We start from the raw sequence: 7,058 nt of genomic DNA, 5'->3' as shown, positions 1-7,058 counted from the left end.
TCACCAAGACCAAGTTGTTTAAACATTTTATATGGCATCAAATTAATGCTAGAGCCTAAATCAGCTAGTACCTTATCAACATTCAAACTACCAATTAAGCAGGAGATAGTAAAATTTTCTGGATCTTTTAGTTTGGTTGGTAGTTTATTCTGGAGTATGGCCGAGCATTCCTCATTAAGCTTCACTGTAGACAGGTCTTCAAATTTCCTTTTGTTTGTTAGAAGCTCCTTTAAAAATTTGGCGTATGTAGGCATCTGTGATATAGCTTCAACAAAAGGTAAGTTAATATGCAGTTGTCTGAAAAGTTCAAGAAATTTACTGAATTGTACATCTATGCGATCTTTCTTCAACTTTGCTGGATACGGGATCGGTGGTTTATATTCCTTTGGCATTGAATTGTTTTCGGGTTTTACTTCCTCTCATTCGTTTCTGTCAGCTTCTTGTGGTAGCTTCTTTTTAGATTCAGCTAACGCTTTCTCACTCCTTAGTGTAACTGCTTTCCCATGCTCTTTTGGGTTGGGTTCGGTGTTATTAAGTAGACTTTCTAGTGGTCTTTCTGAAATCAATTTAGCAAGTTGGCCTATCTAAATTTTGAGCCTTTGGATCGACACTTGTTGATTCTTAAGTGCTGTCTCGGTATTCTAAAAATGAGTTTCTGACACCGAGATGAATTTTGTTAGCATTTCTTCAAGGTTCAGCTTTTTCTCTTGTTGGTAGGGTGTTTGTTGGAAGCTTGGAGGTGGTGGTGGTCTCTAATTTCCTTGGCCTCCCCATGAAAAATTTGGGCAGTTCCTCCAACCTGCATTGTAAGTGTTACTATAAGCACTATTTTGAGATCGAGGATTATTTCCCATGTAATATAATTTCTCGTTCTCCATGTTGTGGCCATAGGGTGGGTATTCTGAATTGCTTGATCCACATCCACTTGCTTCGCACTGCATTACTGGGTGAACCTATGAAGAACCAAGAAAATCGTCAAATTTTCTATTCAAAAGTTCTACCTGATTAGAGAGCATGGTGACCGAATCAACGTTAAAAATGCTGGCTATTTTCGTTGGCTTTGTCCTCATGACTTGCCACTGATAATTATTCAGTGACATCTCTTCTATAAATTCATAAGCATCCTCAGGTGTCTTATTATTGATAGTTCCACCAGTAGCTGCGTCAATCATCTGTCTAGTCGAAGGATTCAGGCCATTGTGAAACTTTTGAACCTGTAGCCAGAGTGGTAACCCATGGTGAGGGCACCTTCTCAACAGATCCTTTTATCTCTCCCATGCATCGTAGAGTGTTTCTAAATCCATCTGCACAAAAGAAGAGATATCATTACGTAATTTAGCCCTTTTTGTCGGTAAAAAATATTTTAATAAAAACTTTTCTGTCATTTGTTCCCAAGTAGTGATTGACCCTCGTGGTAACGAGTTGAACCACTGTTTAGCTTTGTTCCTCAATGAAAAAAGGAATAACTGAAGGCGAATGGAATCATCAGAAACGCCATTAATTTTAAAAGTGTCACAAAGTTCTAGAAAATTTACCAAGTGAGCGTTGGGATCCTCGTCCTGCAAACCATCAAACTGAACAAATTGTTGTATCATTTGAATTGTGTTAGGTTTCAGTTCAAAATTATTTGCAGTGACAGCAGGCCTAACTATGCTTGATCTAGTTCCTGTTAAAGAAGGTTTAGCATAATCATACATAGTACGTGGAGCAGGATTCTGATTAGCTGCAATCGCAAGAGGTAGCAAATTTTCCTAATTTTCAACTATCTCCTCAGTTGTGGTTGAAGTATCTTCCTCTTGCTCTTCCTTTGTGTATTTTAAGCTTCGCCTTAGTTCTCTTCGGTTTCTGCGAACTATGCGATCAATCTCACTGTCGTAAAGTAATGGTCCTAACGGGTTTCTTCTGGTCATAAACTAGAAAAACCTATCAGAAGAAAATAACAGAGAAATTAGAAAAGAAAATAAAAATTTTAATTACAATAAAAGTAAAATGGCTAATGTAATAAAAATCGAGTGTTCCTAATATCTTAGTTCCCCGGCAACGGCGCCAAAAACTTGATACGTGATATTCGCGGAAAGTTTTAAAAAATTTATAATTAATCGTTATTGAAACTAACTATTATCACGATGAAGGCAAGTGTATCTATCGAATAGTAGTATAGCTTTAGCAATCCGGATTGTCAAACCCAAAGGAACCAAGAGTACTAGTAATTACTTTTTTTTATTATCTAGCCTAAAAATTAAGGGATTTGTTTATCTAAACTAATTAACTAAACTAAGGGTGCACAGAGAGAAAATTGGGGAAAAGCTTTTGGGAAAACTCGATTGATGAAAACAATACCCAAGGAAAAATCTACGTAGACTTCACTTGTTATTTGACTCTAAATCAGACGATTTATTCATTTGACTTGATCCGTAAAAATCCCTAAGTTATATTATTATCTCTCTCGAGACTAATAACGTCTAACCCTGGGTTGATTAATTGAAATCTCTTTCTAATTAACACCCTAGTGTTACATTAACTCGATCTATGGACTCCCTTATTAGGTTTCACCCTAATCCGACAAAATCTTGTCACCTATCTCTAGGCGTGCGATCAACTCCGCTTAATTATGACAAATTTACTCTTAGACAGGGACTTTTACTCCTCTGAATAAGCACATAAACTTGAATCAATATACTGGAATATTAAAACAAGAATTAAGAACAGATAATTAAGAACAAGTCAAATATTTATCATACAATTCAGATAATAATAACAAGATCCGTCTTAGGTTTCATTCCCCTTAGGTATTTAGGGGTTTTAGTTCATAATTATGAAAGAAAACATCTCAAAAGAATGAAGATAACAAAATATAAAGAAAACCTAAAACTCCTGAAGGAAATTGAAGGGAGATCTTCAGTCTTCACGATGAATCCGACTTCTGAGATGGATCAATCGGCTTTCCTTGAGTAATTCATTACCTCATGCTCCGTGTGTCCTCCTAAGTACCTCCTCAGGTGTTTAAATAGGCTTAAGAATGCCTAAGAGCCCTCAAAAGTGGCCTTTTCCAAATAGAACTATACTTGGGCTCGACAGGGACACACCCGTGTGATACACCCGTGTGCGATTGCTTCAGACTGTGGTCAAGGCTGTTAAATAGGCACAGGCGTGTGGTCTACCCGTGTAAGTCGTGCTTCGATCCTGCCAAATGGACACGGCCGTGTGGCTTACTAGTATGAGGAAGTCTAGGCTGTGTTGATTTCCCCCGTTGGTCCATTTTCTTCGTTTTCGGCCCGTTTCTCGCTCTTTTTACTCTTCTATGCCCACCTAAGTATAAAACATGAAATTAAATGATTAGGAGCATCGAATTACCAAATCTAAGGAGAAATCATCCATAAATGTGCTAAGCATGGGATAAAAAATATGTATAAATTACGGTTTATCAGTATTGTAAAAAGTATTTTCATTATTTGTTTCATTATCCCTTGGGTATGATCCTCGGAATACTTTCGGTGTTTCGTTTTGTAACATATTACAATTTGACCCATGCATTTACGGACACCGCCATTCTCAATTCTTATATTTTTATATTATATTTGTTCTATAAACGATAACTCGTTTATAGGCGATCAATATGACACATTCTTGCATTAGAGTTATTTTATTTTTTGGAATTGTTCAACACATATATTCATTATTTTCGGGTTTTACAAAAAGATGAAAACTTTTTCTTGACAGTGTCCCTAAATTAACTATGAAATTTTGATCTAATACTCGCTGGGAGAGTTGAATTAAAAGTGTTAAAGCTATTAGATTTCAAACTCCCCAAATAAGATTAGCTTTGTCGAAATTATATGAATTTTGTGATGATGCAAAGTCAAATAGTGAAGCGGAGAGTTTGGTCAATGCACTTGAGAGTTTTGAGTTTTTGCTTGGTATGGAAATTTTGTATGAAATTTTATTTGCTATAAATATGGTGAGCAAGAAATTGCAATCTAAGTTTATGTGCATTGACACCATCATAAAGTAATTAGAAGGTGTATTGTCATATTTTGAAAAGTATAGAGATGAAGGCTTTACTTTTAGTATGAATATTGCTAAAAGTATTGCACTTGATATGGATGTAGAGTCTACCCTTCCAACAAAGTATTGTGTTGTTAGAAAAAAAAATTGATGAGAATAACCAAGAAGATGAAAAAATTTAGTTGGCTGATGAATTATTTAGAGTTGATTATTTTTAGTTATTGTAGACATGTCAATTACTTCTTTAAAGAGTAGATTTGAGCAACTAAAAACATTGAAAGTATTTTTGGGTATTTGTTTGATTCAAACAAGAAGTCATTGGATGAAAAGGAATTGAGAGAATGTTGTGCTACTTTTCACTCTACCTTTTCTCATGATAATTCATCAGATGTTGATTTAAATGATTTTTTTCTCTGATTGAAAGTGTTGCAATTTACTTTACCAAATGAATTAATGTCAGCGCACTGAAATTCTTGAGTTTGTCAAATCTGTAGATTGTTATCTGAATGTTTCAATCACTTATAGAATTTTTTTTAATGATCCCTGTGACTGTGGCATCATCTGAAAGAAGTTTTTCAAATCTAAAGTTAATCAAAACCTACATGAGGTCATCAATGTCACAAGAATGGTTGGATGGTCTAGCAATTTTATCAATTGAGAAGGATTTTTGAAAAATATTGATGTTGATGTTATCATTAATGATTTGTCATCTTGAAATGCCTTTTTTTATGATTTTTTTTTGTGTTTTTGTAGTTAATGATATAGGAGTAGATCGAATGAATTTTTTTTTGTAGTTAATAAAACATATTATTTTAATGAAATTACTAGTATATGTTTTTATTTTATTGTATTACATTTTATAAAAAAAATTTAAAGGGGTCCCAAAAATGTCAAGAATGAGCCTAAGAGAGGGATGGGATATCCTTGCACAAGAAGGGTGGTAGAATTCACCAACATCGTTCTACCAAATTCTACTTTTCTATTTTTCGATTAACTTCTGCTTTATTTCTTTCATTATTTTCTTTTTTTCAGTAACTAAAATCTCATTTTGGCATTGAGCCAATAATCAATCCAAGAGAGAACTATGAGGCTTGGAACCACGCCTAAATCTTTCACTTTGGTATTCGTTGTTTCTCCAGTTTAGGAGATAGATTTAGTCACCTCACAATGTTGTTATACCATCAAGTTAAGAAGGGCCCTTTGATTCGATGTCGTGCGACATACAATTGGAAGACCTAATAAGATTCGTAATTGTCATATTTGGTCTACCGAAGAAAAATCGACCTAAACAATTGAGTGAGCGGTTGGATCCGTCAAAGGAATTAATGATCGACTTTAATTGGTCTGCGCAATTGAGGCTGTTGATTCAAGTAGGATCCTTCTAGTTCGCAAGGCTGCCAAGTAATTAAATCGTGGAAGATGATTTCAAGGTTATTCACTTGGTAATGATTAATTGTTGGGCTATAGCCGCAATTAATTTACATACGAAAAGGTTGGTGGTCTGAGACTATTCCTTAATCACTATAACTAACTTATCAATTGGAGGAGAAAATCTATTGTCCAAGGTTAGTTCGAAGCTAGAGTTGAAATCGTGCTTAAAGCTAGAGCGTTGACTCATGGTTTACTTAGTTTTAATTTCATTTTGCCTAATTTATTTTAATTTTTTAATTTATGTTATTTTATTATAGTTAGATTTAATCTCTCAATTTTATTTCTCGTACAAATCAACACATCATGAGCACAAAATTTAGCTACCAACAATTTTAGATATCCTAATCATTATGGGATCAATCTTACTCTTTATATTATTATTTAATATTCTATTTGGATATAACAATATATATTTATTAAATTCGACAGCCATCAGCACAAGAAGTAAGGTGGACATTTCCCCTCTCTTCCAGCAAATATAAATCTAATTTAAACATCATCAAGGATTATGAAAGAAGTCAATCACCTAACTAAAATGGAAGTGGAAGTGAATACCTCCTTGATTTAGCCTTAAATCTCTACTTATTTTATTTATTTCCTAAGTTGATATTTGTACAAAAACAAATATAAAGTACTGGACATTGAAATTAAAATATTGGTGAAAGTGGCTATTGGGAGTGCTATTATGGTTGCAAATTTAGTAGCATGTAGAAAATCAATTAATCCATTAAATTGAACTGAATCAAATTGATTTAATCGAAATAAGTTGATTATTTATATATTATATATAAGTAATTAATTTTGATGGTCCATTTTTTATCTTGAATATACAAATTGTCTTTTTATTAATAAATCTGATTTTAAATATGTAAATTGTCTTTTTATTAATAAACCTTAAATCCATCTATATTAAACACAATATACAAATTCTCTATACTTATATAAAACCCAATTACCCAAATAATTTAACCTAAAATTTAAAATTAAAACTTACATAAAATTTATGAACAGAGAAAAAAACATTTTGTTTATAGAAAAAGACTTCATGATATAATATTGATTTATATGCATGTAAGGAAAAAATAATTTCAACGTTTTTTAAATACATCGAATCATATAATTAGATAGATTAAATTGGAAATTTACCTATAATATTCGCGTAAAGTAAAAGAATTGAATGACATCTGAGCAAATTATTTGGAATTGGTAAGAAAAAAAATACAATTAATTTAGTTTATTTTTTTATTTTTGATAAATTTTTAATTATTGTTGAAAGAAGGGTGAATCAGGCAATTATGTGTACCGTGGAACGCAGTGAATGCGCATATTATGTGTAGCATATGAAAGTAAAAACTGTGAAAAGAATAAAATGTCAAATTCAAAGAAAACTGAAATGATTTGAACATAGAGATAGGGAGATAGAGAAAGATATCTAGAGAATCCGAGCTGGCTGGCAAGTAGCAGAGATACGAAGGCAAAGCCCTACAATATAACAAAAGATACTAGTAGCCGTCAGTAGCTTGTGGAAACCCAACATGCCACGTGTACGACACACATGTCCACGTGGCATCCCATGGAAGGCCTGCCTAGATCGCGCGCATCACCAACCTCTTATCCAACAA

General features: G+C 33.4%; 1 non-coding gene across 1 annotated transcript; it reads left to right on the top strand.

The window, feature by feature from the left end:
- Positions 1-1,230: 1,230 nt before the first annotated feature.
- LOC121217271 (small nucleolar RNA R71) lies at positions 1,231-1,337 on the top strand. Its single transcript, XR_005913375.1, has one exon. It is a non-coding gene; the product is annotated as a small nucleolar RNA R71 (small nucleolar RNA).
- Positions 1,338-7,058: the final 5,721 nt, after the last annotated feature.

The sequence above is a fragment of the Gossypium hirsutum genome, chromosome A02 (genome assembly GCF_007990345.1).
Source record: "Gossypium hirsutum isolate 1008001.06 chromosome A02, Gossypium_hirsutum_v2.1, whole genome shotgun sequence".
Lineage (NCBI taxonomy): Eukaryota > Viridiplantae > Streptophyta > Magnoliopsida > Malvales > Malvaceae > Gossypium > Gossypium hirsutum.
The sequence above is the reverse complement of the archived record's forward strand: the minus strand, read 5'-3'. Positions and strand labels throughout refer to the sequence as shown.